The sequence below is a fragment of the Amblyomma maculatum genome, chromosome 11 (genome assembly GCF_055883805.1).
Source record: "Amblyomma maculatum isolate TAMU_Amacu chromosome 11, ASM5588380v1, whole genome shotgun sequence".
Taxonomy (NCBI): domain Eukaryota; kingdom Metazoa; phylum Arthropoda; class Arachnida; order Ixodida; family Ixodidae; genus Amblyomma; species Amblyomma maculatum.
The window spans coordinates 148,279,325-148,297,642 of record NC_139354.1 but is presented as its reverse complement, the minus strand read 5'-3'; the positions used below and the strand labels follow the sequence as shown (position 1 = coordinate 148,297,642).

Here is an 18,318-nt window from a genome sequence, read left to right as displayed (position 1 = left end):
AGTATTGTTTGAATATGACCGTGCTTCAACGTTTTGTGGTGTGAGAGGAGAAGCGTTTCGGTCACTGGATGTGTGTAGTGCGCAACTGTCTGTGGGTGGTGCAATGTTTCGAGCCCACTCTACGCATGACATTATTTTAGGAATGAACTTCTTGAAGCTTTGTGGCGCTATCGTAGACTGCTGAAGTCAAGAGGTTCATTTTGACGGCTCGCATTTTCCGACTCTTTTTGAAAGTGGCCGTAGTGAAGAAATAGTTTTTAGTTTTACCGAAGACAGAGTAGTTCTACCTTTGTCTGCCATGTTCGTCCCCGTGTCCGCTCCACTTCTTGACCAGGTTTCAATTCAGGCCGTGGTGCACCCAGTTCACTCAGCATGCCCGAAGAAAAATGCTATTATCCCTCACTGTATGATCTCCGTGCGTCACGGTAGTGCCTCGTTATGGACAATCAATCCACCGTCCGAGCTCGCAGTTTTACCAACGGGATTGAAGCTTACCTTCTGTGGAGCCAATGCGCCCCACTTCGTTGCTTTGGTCACAGATGCTACGAGAGCCACCGTACCTCTGCCTGCTGATGAAACTTCGATCTTCCGCATAATCAGCGCAGATCTCAGCTCACCTCAACGCCGTACTCTTGTGGACATTCGTCTACCCTTTTCGCCTGTTTGACCTTTCTCAAACAGATGGACCGACCTCTCGCCCTGCACCTCGCACTCATCATACTATCGATACTGGTTCGGCTCGTCCCATTCGTCAAAAGGCATATCGCGTGTCCCCATCTGAGCGCAAAGTCATTCATGAGCAAGTGGGAATTGCGTTAAAAGAAGTATGTATGACCGACTAGCCCAACAACGTGCTCTCTTAAATTACGTTTCTTCTGCTGTGGGCCCTTTCTTTTGTTTTGTGTTTCTCCGTCAAATCACTTTTTTAAGTATGTATGACCGACTAGCCCAACAACGTGCTCTCTTAAGGTGATACAGGAGTCATCTAGCCCCTGGGCTGCCCCTGTTATTCTTGTACGCAAGAAAGACGGTTCGTGGCGATTCTGCGTCGATTATCGGCGTCTAAAGTCTGTTACAAAAAAGGACGTCTATCCTCTTCCTCGCATAGATGATGCCCTTGACTACCTCTCTGGTGCGTCTTATTTTTCTTGTCTTGATCTCAGATCTGGCTACTGGCAAATTTAAATGGACCCTGCGGATAAGAAAAAAACAGCCTTCGTAACGCCAGATGGTCTTTATGTGTTTAATGGTATGCCATTCAGGCTGTGTAATGCGCCAGACACATTTGAACGTTTTATGGGCACAGTTTTGCGCGGCTTAAAATGGGACATTTGTCTTTGCTAACTGAACGACGTCGTCATATTTGGGAAATCCTTCCAAGAACGCAATGACCCTCTAGTACGAGTCTTGAATTGTATGCACTACGCCGCCCTAATTCTAAACTCGAAAAAGTGCCGTTTTGGAGAGCGCCAAGCGCTGGTGCTAGGACACCTTGTCAATGGTGATAGTGTAATGCCGGATCCCCAGAAAACTGCCGCTGTAGGGTCTTTTAAACCCCCGCAGACAGTGAAGGAGTTGCGCAGTTTTCTAGGGTTGTGTTCGTATCTAAGACGCTTCCACTTTGCTGACGTTGCTTACCTATTGACGTGCCTTCTCAACAAAAACTCCCCTTTTGACTGGGCACCAGACTGCGACGTGTCATTTCGTCAACTGAACTTTCTTTTAATATCGAAACCCATCCTACGTCACTTCGATCCTGCTGCAGTGACAGAAGTTCATACGGACGCTAGTGGAATCGGTCTCGGGGCAGTCCTTGTCCAACGGTACGATTAACGAGAGCATGTTATCGCATACGCAAGTTGTACCCTGTGCAAGCCAGAGCGAAACAACACAGTCACCGAGCAGGAATGCATGGCTGTAGTTTTCGCTGTGCAGCGTTTCCGTTCATATTTGTACGGACGGTCGTTTACTATCATAACTGACCATCATTCACTCATTCACTCTATTGGCTGCGGAACCTTCGAGACCCATGTGGTCGCCTCGCACGCTGGGCCCCCGGTTACAGGAATATGACTTTGTCGTGGTGTACAAAAGCGGGAGGCGTCATGCAGACGCAGATTGTCTTTCTAGGATGCCAGTGGCCACGACTGAACTTGACAGTGACGATTTCGACAATTATATATCGACCCTCGAGCCAGCGTTCGCCGACACAAATGTTTTCAAAACGGAACAGCAAAATGATAGCAGTCTGCCGCCTCCCTTTGCCGCCGTCCAACCCAGCGTACCTACAAGCCGTTTTTCTGTGCGTGATGGCCTCCTATGGAAAAAGAGTTACTCACCTGTCGGCCAGCAATACCTACTCGTAGTTCCCAAGACGCTGTGCGCGGACGTATTGCGTGTTATGCATGATGATCCAACTTCTGGGCTTTTGGGAACGGTTCGAACACTCCACCGTGCTCAAGAAAGATTTTACTGGCCCAGAATGCGCTCGACAATTGAACAATACGTTGCCAGCTGCAAGAAATGTCAACGCCACAAACGTCCAACTGCAACTCCATCTGGCTTACTGCCCCCTGTGAAGACCCCGACAGCTCCTTTGATCAAGATTATGTGTGCTGCGAGGTGATGCACCATTTCACTCATAGTAGTAATACTATAGTGAACTAGAATAGGAGTAGTGGGTCGAGGGAAGGCGTCGGGCTGAAGCTGTTTGCGCCGACGCCGACAGATGGCGCTGCCGCTCCCTTCACCTGGCAAGCAAGCGCTCGCTCGCAGCAGCTCGGCGAGTACCTGGTGATCAGGCAGGTATGCTCCTGAAGTTATTCGGGCTCTAAGAGGTTTAGTCTTACATCAGACATTTATGGCAGAAAGGCAGATAGTCCTCTCTTATAAAGTCATAAACGTTGTATGGCTGGCGTGCGTTCACTGCATGTAGCTCCCATAGGCATGTGAAAAGTCTGATTGCGTTGGAAATATATACAAAAAGGCTTTATTTGCAATAATAAGCAAATATTTCCGAGAAAATGCAAAGCAGCATTGCTGGAACTGACTGCCGCGAATTTTACACACTCTTGCTTAGCTTAGCAAGTTTGCTCTGTTTCGCTTTGCGCTATTTTCGCTGTTCAGTCCTTTGACGAGAAAGTGCAATCGAGTAAGGACATAGAAAGAGACCACCTTCATGCTAATCTCTTCCTTGTGTACACTGCACCCAACAGCATTAGAATGAATGAATGTTTGCCTCACAAGCGATATCACGTCGGAGATGCTGTTGGCGTGCAATTCTCCAGTGCTGAAGCATTCTGTAAATAAATTTTCCAATTCAGCGACGAAGCAGTACAAATCTTTCGAGGGGTATAAAAGTCCACCCCAGTCACAATGTTTTGTATACTCGGATGGGAGATGGTGCACTGCTGCCTCACTTGGTTCCACGAGAAGAATGTTTTTACAAGACGCACAGTTAAGTTTCAAGACACATTTTCTGGCCACGTACCCTGCCACATAATAAATAAGTCTTGAGTCACTCTTTTCTACCACTAATGGCAAGTGTTGGTCATTTGCAGGTGGCAGCTTAACGAGAGAAGTCTCAGCCTGGTCTAGTTTACCTTGAGCAAGAAGCTCATCGACTGTCTTTGGGGTTTTAGTTTGCTCCTTGTCACTTACGTTCAGGAGGGCACTTATCGCTTCTGGAGTGGCGTTGGCCCCGTCAACGCTTCGAGCAAGGTTATAAAATGATAGGCAGTTCACTGTGATGAGGAACTGCTCTGGAGAAGGATGGAAATTGCATCCACTGGACTGCCGGATTATTCCAAACAAGTGCTCCACAGGGTCTGTGCTCAAACGCGAAGTCATTAGGTACTTAGATCGAAGCGCCTCTGTCAAGTACTGCAGCAATGATAGCGTGCTAGCCAGGGTAACTCTAAGTCCAGTCGCTGCGGAATCGCTTAGAAAGCCTCGTTTTCCAGAGGTGCCAGCTTCCCACTTGTCAAGATAGTCCAGAAATTCCACAAGAATGGCAGCTGTTGGAGATGCTAGCATGAGTGCTTCGGCAGGAAACATTGACGTCATGGCCGTTATCAGTTTGTTTATCTTCCTGAAAAGAAGACAAAAATAAACACAAATCAAACGTTGTATGCAAGACTAATGCCAACTGACAAATCAGTAATTCATGGGTAGTATATCTCACGTGAATAATTCTTGCGTAGCTTCGATGGAGCCGCATTTCCTTTCAATCTCTTTCTTATAAAATGCCATTCCTCTCAAGACGTTTGTCCCGAAAAGTTGGAAGGCGTACGAAACCCTCATTTTCTCAAAACAGTTGGGATCTGTATGCGCTTCAGTGAGTCCAGGCATGACTTTCAGTGTCCGCACGCTGCAGTCGCGTCGGAATGCTTCTCGAACAGGCCACATTGAAACCTAAAGAAATGCGAAAACAAGATTGCAGTTTTCCTCAATTACAAACAGCGATACGTAGTTTCAAGTGTGGCGAATTACCTTTCCTTCAGGGACGATAAAGTCAGCCCTCTGGAGTCCATTTCGTAAGCACTTAATCAGATGAGGGAAGTCCGAGACGAATTGCAACTTCCTCTCTCTGTCAACGGGATGATCCACTTTGAACGTAACACTCTTTGCTGATGCACCAACCCCTGCAAGCCTCAACATTTTTCGGTTCCAGGCCGCCCCATCACACGGTATGTAATCTACGAAAAGTCCGGCGTTCTCAACAATAATAACAGCTTCGATCAACATCTTCAATAAAATATCGCCCTTTACATTTCCTTTTGTCGCGAAGACACCGACAATTTGGCTCCATTTTCCTACAAGGGGCACAAACATAATTACCATACCATGATCGCAAGGTTGGTGTTTATCCTGTGGTTTCGTAAATTACCAAGGTTGACGAAGCCTTGAACTTCTCCTGACGAGGTCACGCTGAAGTGCTCAGACAGCTTGATCTCGTCAACTAGTAGACCCCCATGCCTTTGGAAATTTGACATGCTCGATGTCTTCTTCTTTAGAATATTTATTTTCGTCGCACTAAAGCCAAACGATGACCGGTATGACCTCATATTTTTTATAGTAGTCTTGCTTGGTAGCACAAGGATATCATGCTTTCGTATGTGTTCGTACAAACGGGGACTTTTGAGCTTCATCAGAATGCACTCTAGGATCCATTCCTGGTTGTAGCGCATACCCCTCCTGCTTGACCTTTTTGTTGCTTGAAAATATTGCCGCACACTAGCCTGCTGTTTTCGTGGAAGGCAACTGATGCTTTTTTCAAGCACATCTTCTTCAATCACTGCATTCTTGGCCCTCATTTCTTCCAGGCGTGCTGTTAGACCAAGAAGCTTGGTTGAAATGCGGCGATTTTTCTGGCTCAGAAGTCGAAATTTTGTGGTCTTTGTGGCAGCTGTGCACTTTTGTACCCTCCGCTTCAACAGGCCTATTCGGGTCAATGGGGCCTTCCGTAGGTACTTGCGTGGAATGCATGTTGAGCCTGCAGATAGATTCAAAAGAAAAATATATTTCTACGCGTTGCTTGGCAACACCGGCCGCTATCAAATGCTTTTTTTTTATGTTGATCCTTCTATTGTATTTATGGCATGCAGCTGCAATAGTGCGATATGCCGCACATGCAATAAGATCATATCAATGAACTGTAAAGGCTACTTCAGCGAAGATGAACCAGAATTTTCAAAAATAGGCTTTTCTAGATACAGCGATAACTGCTTGACATTGTGACACCTGTGTTTGTTTATATCAACAAACAGATAAACCATATTGATTTTAAACCTCATTAACTAATTTTTTAACATATGCATCAGTAAAGCTCTGTTGCTCATTAAGAATTTGGCTAGACCAGTAAAAAATGTGCATTGATGCAAGGGCTCACCTTTGTCATGTACAGTTCCGTTGCATTTGGTGCTCACAAAAAGGCCATCTGCATCCCATATCTGCTGCTTGAGTCTTTCTGTGAGCGGCACACCGACCAACTCTTCTGGTCTACCCACGCCTTTACAAATTTGCAAAGAATCTGCCTCTTGTAGCACTTGCTCCCCTTCGCTCAGTGAGCTTAAAACGTTTTCGGAAATCAGTGTCTTGCGAACAAACGTGCGGCAAAGCACTGTACTTGGGCTGTCTCCATAGTACAAGAACACAGATTTCTCTATGCTGATAGCGTGTGTTTCACAGTTGAGAGAGCCGTGGACGAAAGCAACACCATCGTAGTTCCAAAACTTGTGCAGTGCCCACAGCTCAGTTGGTTTAGGGACTTCGCTTAGCTGAAACGCATAACTCTCGCGAGGCTCACATAACTCCGCTGCTTCGTCATTCTGGGACGTAGTAATCAGTGATATATCCCCTTGTGTGCATTGCCTATTGGCCGACAGGTCGCTAGGCACTTGCGAAGACGTTCTTTTTCTGGCTGGCCTCTCGCGAGAGGGATTTTTGGAGAGATACAAGGGAAGGTTGGGCAGAATTGTTGGTTCTGCATCTGGTGAAAGAGATGGCTTGCCACGTGGCATGCGCACCTCTTTGCTCTTGATCATATGCACATAGTCGCTTAATATATACTTCTCTTCAAAATGCAGCTCACACACGGCATCCGTCATTTCCAGGGGCTTGTCCGCACGGTGCAAGTTGCGCTGCCATGTGCGGCGCCTTGCTTCGTCTTCAGGAACCCCGAATAATAATAACTTCGGAGCATCCTTCACTCCACTGTAGCCCGTCCTACATCCAGGAGCAAAACAATAGTTTCTCCGCCGAGGTTTGCTCATCTCGTAATATCATGGGCAGCACAGCGCAGCAGAGATGAAATCAAGACGCATATGAATTAACGTACGGAAAAAGGCTTGCCCACGACGATCTTGTTGAAACCAGCGCGCGTACCCTAAGGAGGTGCGTGCACGTGCTAAGATTGTCGCACAAAGTGTTCCGTTTCTCCTACGGTCAGTGGATGACCCCTACCTGTTACCTGGAGAAAGTCACGGGGTACACTGAATTGTCTTCTGACAATGGGATTTGGGGAATTACGCCTATGTTAACCAGCATAACAGAGGACGACACACTGAAAAAGCACGCCAAGGCAGAGCGCGCTCCCCATGTAACAAGCCGGCGCCTATCGCAGCGAGCTTCGGAGTATGAGGAGGCTACCAAGTGAACGGCGCAGCAGCGCCGCCGCGCGGTGGCCCGAGATTTCGGCGCCGCCTGCTTCACGCGCTCCGCTGGCGCGGCGCTTCCCTCGTCCCACTACACCTATTCTAGTTGACTATAGTAATACTGACCTGGAGGCGTTGTGTGTTTCTAGCGGGAAAGATATATTCGCAGTGGTACATCTCCCTCCATCTGGAAACAAAAATCATTTTTTTACATTCATCGAAGAACTGTTGGAGCATGCTTCCTTTCATGAATACCGTCTGCTATTAGGAGGTGACTTTATTATTAACTTAGCTGGAAATGACTGTCATTCTCTTGATTTCTGTAACAAACTGTTGGCGTCTGGCTTTCATTCTGTCATCAACACACCAACGCGAGTAACCGAGACAGGCGAATCCGTCCTTGACCTTTTCTTGTCAACCTGGATATCGTCGTACACTCCGCTGGCTCCATATGCTATGACTTAAGTGACCACTATCCAATATTTATTGTGTATTCCAGCTTTAGGTCACAAAAAAAAAAAACGAGCAAGGACGAACCCATGTATAGGAGCATATCGAAAAGTAATCTGGAATCTTTCCGGGCACGCCTACTATACAACGACTGGTCTCCTGTTTACAATGCGAATAATGCCTCTGAAGCTTACAACAAATTCCTAGTCTTTTTCTGTGACCATTACAATAAATGTTTTCCATATAGGAAAGCAAAACTAAAGAATAAAATAAGAAAGCCGTGGATACCACCCGATCATTTGAAGATGAATAAGAAGAAACAAAAACTGTTCCAAGACTTCTTGCGTACCAGAGAAACGACAGCACTAACAATCTTCAAGAAGTATTATTATTTATTTATTTATTTCAGAAATACTGCCAGCCTTCACAGAAGGCCTTAGGCAGGAGTGGGATTACATGCATTGCTAAAATACACAGAAGAAAATAAAAAACAGCCTAACAAGAGGAAACACCTAAGAAATAAAATATCATCCCGGTGTCGACCTGCCACCAAAAAATGGATTAAAATACTAACACATCAACACGCTGTTCGTACAGCGAAATTGACCACAAAAACAAAACAAAAAGATACATTAAGAGCAGACATTGAAACCACATGCGCAAGGAAATGGTAGGAGCAATACAGGAGCAAAATACCCGAACAGATAACCAACGGCAAACCACGTGTCCCAAGCAGCACACCAGCATTGGTCCAACAATGGTGCATCACTGGAAAAGAATGGCATCAATATTGGACTGATATTGGCATTTGGGCATTTTACTACATTCTCCATTATTGGCCCATCTTTCGTTCCAAGATTGGTCCAGCGTTCAACCAAGCTGGAGCCACCAATGTAGGCACAATATTAGACTTTCCATTCATGCACCATGATTCTTGCCAATACTGTCCAGCATTATACCATCATTGTATTACCAATATTTGTTTAATACCAGCTATTCCATTGATGGCCCATTGTCAATGCCAATATCATACCAATGGTTAGCCATTGCAGGTGCACTGGCTACTCCATTCATGCCGCATATTGTCGATACCAATATTAATCCAATGGTTTATGGGTACACCGGCTACTCCATTCATGTGCCATTGATGATGTCAAGATTACACATTTTGTGGCACTGCCTGTGCAGGCCATAAAATGCAGCCTTTTTCATTCTAGCCATATTCGTGACAGCACATCGAACTTGCTGGGACAATAATGGCCTTTCAAATAGGAGTGGCCATATAAATTCAAATTGTTGCTCATGAGCAACCAGTAGATATTCACAAAACAAGGGCATGGTTCACAAAAAGATAATATTTATTGCAATTGTTACTATAGACGGCAGTTGTTACTAGCCAGCGCTGAGGGCACACACAGCAGCAGTTAGCGGGGCAGTGGCAGGGTTGGTCAGGGCAGGGCGGGCTCTCGGGAAGTGGAAGGGGCCAGGGAGCTGGAGGGCACACTCATAGGCGTAGTGAGGGGGCTGACCCTGCAATTGCATTCACAGGTGGCATGCCTGGTTCGCCAGGTGAGGTTTCAGCATAACGCCTTTTTCTTCCACCCCCCCTGTCACAGGAACCAGGCAGCCACCTGCGAATAAATGCGTGTGCCTCCAAATCGTCCACCCCAACTTTTTCGCAAATGGCACCTGCACAAAAACAATGAGGAAACAAAATTTACAACACTATTACGAGGCATATAAAATCGCACGCATTATTTTAGGAAGATGTAGAAAATTCCAGGATTCATGTACCGAAATTTATGGTCAATGAGAAACACTATACTGATGAGTTCCAGACTAGTTTCAGCTGCCTTGGGTTTATTAGGATGAAAGACGCACATACATTGCATAGCATGTGACCTGTTGCATTTTGATCGCCTCCACAGCAATACGGCTGAGACAGCCAGTGTTTCATCCCACACTAGGAATTAGTGCTTGATTATCGGCTGTCTCCGCATATGACTGGCGCGCTAGTTTTTTGCCGCTCCTACGCTTTCTGCGATGTGCAAACAGTTTATACTAATAATCGTTACCAAGAGAATGTTCGGCGACCATTTTCATTTTTTTTAAATGGCAAGATATAATATACACAAGCGATCTAAGCCCACGACTGCTGCACTGGCCGCTGGTTAGCTGACATACGCTTTTGACTGGTTTTGTGGGTAGTTCACTTAAACGGGAGCTCACTTAAACGGGTAGCTCACAGGTGCATCATTTTTACACATATACTGCTTGTCCAAGCAAAATTTGATCCAAGGGATAAAAAAAAAAAAACATTTCGGAGGCAGGCAAAGGAAACCAGATATATATTGCTGGAAGCTACCTTGAGCGCCACAGAAAAGGTTTTGTTTGAAATCCTTATTGACATTATTTACCTAAATTACTGATTAATGACTTACACAATAAATGGTGTTGCTACTTTGAAGAGTACCGGCACAATCCACGTTTGATTATTTGTGATAAAGAACCCTCACGTCTGCATTTTGAACGCCAGATACAATAGGAAACCACGAAAATACAGAAATCTGATTCCCGGACAATACAATTGAGGACTTGGCTTGGCTCGACAGCCCTGTGTAGTGTTAGACCTACAAGTTGCCTATGGTTTCTTCGTCCGCGCCAGCACATCGTCCAACAAGACTGTATTTGTATTTTACAGCTGAAAAATACTGTTAAACTCATTTATATCCTTACCGCTTTGTAGTCATTATCCGCATTGCAAAGTTCGGCGCGCTCATTGTGACTCGAGCCTTCATGTGCGCCAAAGGGCCGACGCGAAGCAACCATCGCCAGCATATCACCCTTACTCATGCATGGGGCTAGCAATCTTAGCGGCAGGTTGTTTTGTCCGCTCAAAATCATGTTGTGAGCAGCACAGTTGAGGTGCGCGAATGGGCTGGTAACGGTTTCGGTATCTACATAACCCGGAATTTATCTACAGCTAGAAAAAAAGGTACAAATGAGGTTTCTAACCGCAAATATTGAAACAGGGGTTTCCGAACGTGCTCACCGACTCTGTAAGTCCTATTTATTGTCTAAAGTGAATATTTAGTACTTGAAGCGAATAACCTCACTTCCCCACGTACAAAATAAAAATTTTCTGCGCTGTCCTAAGTGGCTGCCAGCAATGCACCACCGGTTTCCATCGTCTGTTTCTAATGGTTTATTTATAACCCTTGGCTCAAGCTATGGGGCGCAGCAGGTGTAATGTAGCTTGAATAAAACCTGCAAGAGATCATATATATGGGTAGATTTGTAAGGTTTACAGATTTCACTTACAAATTCTACAGGAATCGCGTCACTGCGGCCTTTCTTTAAAATTGACACGTAATAGCGCTATATTCGTGGCTAAAATAAAGTAATCAACGCATTAATTCAGCTTAGCAAATGCAGCTGTAACAGAAAGTGAGGGCTGGCTACACCTAAGGTGTGCCTAGCTTTCTAATTTTCTTAGATGGCACTACCGTTCGAAATATGGAATATTAAAAAAAGCCCTTGATATTGGCTTTCTCACAGCGTATTATGGGTGCCCTAGATAAGAAACATAATCGATGTCCCATGGCCATCTTTCGTTTCCAATGAAATTCTTATATGTGGTGGGCAAGTATCTAGACACAAAAGAATTAACCTTAGTTTTTCAAGATACGCGTAGTTTCCTCGAAAAAAAACAATTGTATGGTATATCTCTAGAGGTAGAAAACGCTGTTTTTGCCATTTCAAAATGTTGCAAGTTTGGATACCATGATTTTGTCATCTGCTCTTTTTTACTCACTAAATATATGCAGGTTTTATATTTACAAACACTATTAGAAACCTATTTTGTTTTTGCAGTTGTGTTATTAAAAAATCGCAAACTTTTCTTCAGGAGCGATACGCTGCAAAAATATTCATTTTTAACCTTATGTACTGACATATGATGCATTAGGTTGGTTGCACTAAATATGTTTTCACTTCCTGACGCATGTTCTTAATCCCAGGCAGTATCTGGAGCTCCAGACCACTAGGTGTATTCTCCACAACGCATCAAAATTGCTCAGAATTCGAAAACAGCAGTAAAGGGCAAATTTGCTGCAATTAAAAAAAGATCATCTTCGATTTTCATTCAAATCCCTCTCAGAAATCTTCAGTACCTCAAAAATATCACGGACTAAAAAGTGTTGCGTTATACTGTTTAAATAACATTAAATATTAAACCGAGTGCTTGTGCTGATAATGGCCAAACTCAGCCTGCATTCTTGAAAGATCCAATAATATCTTGGCACAGAAACTATTTTTCTACATTATCTAGGTTCCATTCTTTATTTCTGAAAAAATTTGAAGCTCTAGATTTGTGTGTGTATCTGCATATTATTTTGAAATTGGATAAAAGTAAGAAAATGGTAAAATAAGGAAAACTGATTAGAATTGAAGAAACGGCCGCAACATCAATTTTTATCAAAATCTGTGGAAACAATGCAAAGTACTTTGTTAATTTGAGTCAGTAAATATATTGAATCTGCAAAATGTAATATTAGAAATATAAAAATGCTTGTTTTTGTTCTATAGATGTGCTTATATGGCTCCCCCTTATGGAATAGGCATCAAAACTTCAATTTAGTATTTGCTTAATTTAGTTACATTTTACCTTAAGTAAAATTTAAAACATTGTCAGCGCTTAACATCGTTTTTCTGCTTCTGGGACAAATACTTAATATAGCTTAAAATGGTATTAATTCACTATTTCTGTCAATTTCATGGCAGAACGCAAGTGAAGGCTGAACTTTTTCTCTGTCCTGCATTCTTTTTTATTGCTAGGTGCAATAGTATTCAATCCAGGTTATTAATATATTATTCCATTTGTCAGCTTTGACCACCACTAACAATACTATATTTTTGAAGATGATTTTTCACTGTGTAATTTTTATAATTACAATCTTAAGCAAATCGCTTTCCAGCATAATACTTTTGGTGGCGTTACAGAGAACACACATAGCAGCTTAGAGTCTCCAAATTCTGCCTTAAATTAACAATATGACCTGCGTAATAAACGCAGAATATTTTAGTGCGAACAACGCAATGCGTCACGCCAGTATGTAAGGTTGAACATTAACATTTTTGTAGCGCGCTGTTCTTGAAGCAAAGTTTGCGATTTTTTACTAAATCAACTGCATCAATAAAACACACTTTTAATACTTCTTATACAAGTAAACGTTACTCAAATGCGGTGAGTAAAAAACAGTGGATGACAAAATTTTACGCAACCAGCCGGCCTCCAAACGTGCAACTTTTTGAAACGACAAAAACGGCGTTTTCCAGCTTTAGTGATAGGCGTTTTTTTTTTTTCGAGAATACTACGCCGCATCTGGCAAACCTAAGGGTCATTCATTTGTGTCGAGACATTAGCCCACGACATATGAAAATTTAATTAAAAAAATGGTCATGGCACCACGATTACTGTTCCTGTCCGAAGAGATCCATATTTGTTTTCATTTCGTCTCTTCAACAGGCTGGTTTAGCCAATGCGGTGAATAAAAATATCATCGCATATATTAAAGATTTTCGCGCTATATGTTATACCTAAAGCTACCTATATTGTCACAACTGTCATACATTATTTGTAGCTGAAACATCACAAAAGGGATTCGATTGCAAATTGTTCGCTAGGTAAATAGACGTACGAGATGACACACGTATACTTTGTAGAATACAATTTAGGAAAAAGCAGATACAAACTACAGGCGAATAATGCTATGATATGGAGCATATGTATTACTCCGGTTAACAGTAAAAAAATCAACTTTTAACATATTAATATATTCGACAAACTATTGCATGCTCACATAGGAACACAATTAATGAGCTCATCCACGCATCTAATGTCTATGGGCATTAGACGTGTGGATGACTTCGTTTTATTCCAATTCGTGCGTCACTCAAAATAATTGAACGAGAAAAAAGTTAATGTCTACACAATTTTCAGTGAGTATACCACAAATTATACTAAGGTGCTTCATATATGTCACATCACCTAGCAAGTGAAATGGGATAACAGAAGTAATCAGACTCTAACCCTGATCAGCATTTCGCTTTTGCGCCATCTTTGTAAGTTTTTAGGCAGGCTTTTCCACTGATTTTCCTCTTCTTTATACCCCTGCCACCCACAAGACACAGATCTTCTGGGGGTACCGAACTGTTGGTTTTCGCACCAGTGATACAACTTAATCGATCCATTTATACGTAGAAAACACTCTCGATGCGCACCTAAAAAAAATGAAAGCATGTATGTGTAGGCCAAATCATTCACCGGCGATTTAATAATATGATTTGAACAATAAAATCAAAGGATCACACTCGAAGTAACAAAAAAGTGGTGGAGAGATAGGAATTGAAGCAATGAAAGGCGGTTGCTTTCTGCAAAAAGCCAATAGCAAGAGGTCCACCGTCTATAAGAATAGGCAATAAAAATAAGGCATATTTAAAGGTGCATGCAGCAGTTACAGTGATGCAGTGCTACCTTTTTTTAGGCAGGCTTTTCCGCTGATTTTCTTCTTCTTTATTTCCCTTCCAACCACAGGACACATATCTTCTGGGGGTTGTCGGCTTTCGCACCAGTGATACAACTCAATCGATCCACTTCTACGTAGAAAACGCTCCCGATGCGCATCTAAAAAAATGAAAGCATGTATGCGCAGGCTAAATCATTCACACATGATAAAACAATATGATTTGAACAATGAAATCAAATGATCACACCCAGAGCAACAAGAAAGTGGTGGAGAGATAGAAATTGAAGCAATGAAAGACGGTTGCTTACTGAACAAAGCCTATAGTAAGAGGTCCTGCGTCTATAAGAATAGGCAATAAATTAAGGCACGTTTATAGGTGCATGCAGCAGTTAAAATGATGCAGTGTTACCTTTCTGTTTCACTGCAGTGATTGGTATAAATATTACAGCAATTGCTAGGCATCTCAGGCAACCCCATTGAAAACTTCATCCAAGGTATCGAGGAGCAGTGGCGTGTTATTTGCAGCTGTTAACGGAAAGACAGGCTATCCTATGAGTGCATGCGCATTTCCTCCTTTTTGTATACTTGAATAAAAGCGACTGAACAGTGAGTGTTGTAAGAGGTGCAGCGTCCCTAGGAATGGGGAACAAAATTAAGTTTTAGTAAACGGAGGTAAAAAAAGAAGCAAATATGCCTGCAATAATAGCATGATGGCCTACCTTTTGATCAACAGCTGTAAACAACCTGTCACTGCCAGTCGGTTCTTTAGATAGGCTTATCAATGCCAGAGCTTAAAGCTAAGAGCAATATGAGTAATGTTTATTACGGTCACGGCCGTAAACAATTCTAGCGGAACACTCCATTACTGTAACTATTCAACCGTCCATTTATACATATCGTTCATTAAAGAACCATGCACATCATATTAAGTTGCTCTTTTCTACTCCCAAATGATTTCCTATAGAATTAGAATACGTGGATCACTGCTTCGGTTTCAACATTCTTGCACGATGGCTATGGCGTGCACTTCATGCATACGGTACGGCACGTGAGGTACAAAGAGCTGTAATTGCCGAACAGGCGGACCTGACGTCCTGTCCCATTTCGCCTGAAAGTGCGCGCCGTCATCGAGCGCTTCGCGAGCAATATATTTCGGACGATATGGTTGCCTCATACCGGCCGTCAATGTTTTGTACATTGTGTCCCGCGTGCACGTTGTTTACTTTGCAGTGACAGGGACGCAGTGCACACACGGCTGATGTGCCTTTTTGCTTGTATTGTTATTTTCCCCCGCCCTCGAAGCGCGTCTGCGAAATCGCTCTCCTATTGTCGCCGCTTTCTGATAACGCCCTCACCTGAAGGCACGTGCTCAGAAGGGGGGCGTCGATTAAGAAAATTTTGAAAAGGGGCTCACTTGCGCTGTTCACGGCTTTCAATTCCTCAATATGATATTAACCATTATAAAAGTGGAGGTTCATTATGACTTAATTATAGCCTAGTCATCAAGCGGCATCACGCACATGTCTGCCCCACTGTAAATTTCGCTTGCACAGACGGCACGAACAGTTATCAAAACTTCGTCTGTACATCTGAAAACAAAAAACTGCCCTTAACTCTTAACAAAATCTAAAAACTGTGTGAACATGGCTTCCTGCGCGCAGAAGAGAGGCTGTCCAAAATATATGTACAAAGCCGGGCGCGTAATATCTGGTTACTAATTGATTGCGGCGCGCTGCACAGTTAAAAAACTGCGCAAATGGCTGCCTGCAGTGTTCTGTCACGTGTTGGTGGCATACACACCTGTTACGCACGGCTCCTCTATTTTCGGCGCAAATGCTATTCATATCGCAGCCAGCAAATAAGTCCACGCACTTGCTTGCATATAACCCGGACGAAAATTCGCTTATTTCTTGAAGTCATGCTTCGCGCAGTTGTTTCGAGGAGAATAAGGAAAGAGAACATTTGGGACTGGTAGGAGATTATATAGAACCAATTATGAAGCAATGGCATGCTGCAAAGATATATACTCACGGTCTAAGATGACGGCGTTCACTGAGTCTGATAATGCCGATGGTATCCCGCCGTTGCTGTAATCCGTACTCCGGCGACATTTCACAGCTCAGCTATTCACTGATATGTAGCAAGCACCAACCGGAGCACATGGACATGTATAGGCGCAAGAGAAAATTATGCACAGCACAATGAAAAAGAAAATTAATGAGGGAAGAAATTAAAGAAAGGTTTAAGAAGCTGTCACAAGTCTTGTAGCGTCTCCAACAAGCTCTGAAATGAACGCTTCGGGAGGAGGCCGCACAGCAGTGCAGCTGGGGATGCTGTCCGTTGTGTCTTGCACGTAGACGCGTAGGCGAGGGGGAACAACGACCCGCTCAACCAGCGCGTGATTCCCGCCGCGGTGTTGTGTTCGCAAGGGCTGCGCGTGGGAACGAAGGACCAACGACCCTCTCAACATTCCATTCCTCCTTTACCCAGCCCTCTTCTGCTTGCACCGGCCAGCCGTGACTTCGGACCGTGCCGATGAGCGGCCGTAAGCGCGCACCGCTCGAGTCGAGTTCTAATAAATAGTTTTGTTTTGTGTGTTCGCAAACGCATTGTTTCTTCAAGCCAACCACGGACAAACATTTTCTAAAAAAAATAGAAAGCCTCCCCATCTACCATCCACATTCTTGCGTAAATCCATACAGCTGGTGCATCGACAAATGCGCGCGTCCCCTCCCTTTCGCCACCTATGATCGAACAAAGGATGGTCGTTCGACCTTTTATATTTACTTCAAAATATTATATACTGTTGCGTGATGACTGATTAATAATGTTAAAGAGGCGGAGTTCCGAGCTTCTCTTCTATTCTGGCCAACTTTGGTTATAGATTATACAAATATGCTCAAGTTAGCTAGCTGAAAATTATCCGACTAAATATATACATGTTTTTATTTGTATTCAGTTAATGTCCGCTTTTCGGGTATGAGTAGATGTTTTTATAAAAATTCTAAACATCTGAAACGAAAATTTTCCTAATTTGCAGTCCTTTATTTCAGAAAAGGTTCATGGTAGAGCCGCAAAAATCCCACAATATGTTCTCAGCATAATTATCCGCAAACAGCTAAAGCTCATATTTTTATGACATTTGGATACAGAGATACGATCGCGCTAATTTACAGAAAACAGCGAACATTGAAAATTTTTAGGAAAACAAAAACAGTTTTCACATTGTTTAAACTTTTTCCACCTATTCTACACTACCTCAGCTTTCAAAACCATTAAAACACCTTGCATAATTTTGTTGCGCAAGTAATTATGGCCACATCGATAAAGCCTTTGTCCAATTATAGCGCACCGCACTGTTCTGAACATTCTACGGAATTTGTGAATTGTTCAAGGTTTTTAAATTTTGGCATATAATTTTGTAACAGGGAGAAATATATTTACAAAAGAGGATTAAAGATATATACATTGAGGAACAGCCAAGGAGCCAGGCTACGAGGGCCGCCCATTCGACGCACTTCTTTTTCTTAATCTTCCACAAACGAGCGCGCCACTTCGTCCTCATCATTCTCCAGCTGTAACAATATTTCTTCGCTCATGTTTTGTCTCGACTTCGCAAATCGACGGTGACAGACACAGCAATGAATGATTCAGAATCAATTTTGTGCGCGTCGAGGTCCTGAAGCGCTGTGGCATCAGGCAATACACAGACGTTTTTCGCAATCACCTTCACCTTAAAGCGGATTGCACAAAAAGACGATAACGTTCAATGAGCAAGCAACGTATTCCAAATCATTTTAGTAGAATGAAAGAATTGGAAAGGGCATGGAAAACTGCCTCATTAAAACAGTGTTTGTAGGCTGCATTCGTTTTTTCGAATGACTCGACAGCGCACATTATTTTCATTCCTGTACAGTTTTTTTTTATTCCTTTGCCACCGCCTAGCGCGGTTGGAATGGTCAAACTCTAAACTAATAGGCGGAAAAAACTATTTTTTTTTGTTTATTGGCGATATATATGTTGTGCGCCATATAAATGTACCGGGGCCTTCATGCTCGCAGTCTGCACGAAAAACTGTCATTTTTTTTACCACCGTGTGAATGCCCAAAACTAAAATGGTAACCTCGCGAGTCTTCCGGCTTTTCATTTTCCAGTGATTGCGTCTAGAAAGTACACACATCGTATTC

General features: G+C 43.3%; 1 long non-coding RNA gene and 1 pseudogene across 1 annotated transcript; both read right to left on the bottom strand.

Annotated features, from left to right (window-relative positions):
• Nucleotides 1-4,179: 4,179 nt before the first annotated feature.
• On the bottom strand, nt 4,180-6,773 carry LOC146175148 (uncharacterized; annotated as a pseudogene).
• Nucleotides 6,774-8,944: 2,171 nt separating this feature from the next.
• On the bottom strand, nt 8,945-16,351 carry LOC146175147 (uncharacterized). The gene is made up of 3 exons (XR_014701860.1): nt 16,163-16,351; nt 14,140-14,289; nt 8,945-9,293 (listed from the first exon to the last, which is right to left on the bottom strand). It is a non-coding gene; the product is annotated as an uncharacterized LOC146175147 (long non-coding RNA).
• Nucleotides 16,352-18,318: the final 1,967 nt, after the last annotated feature.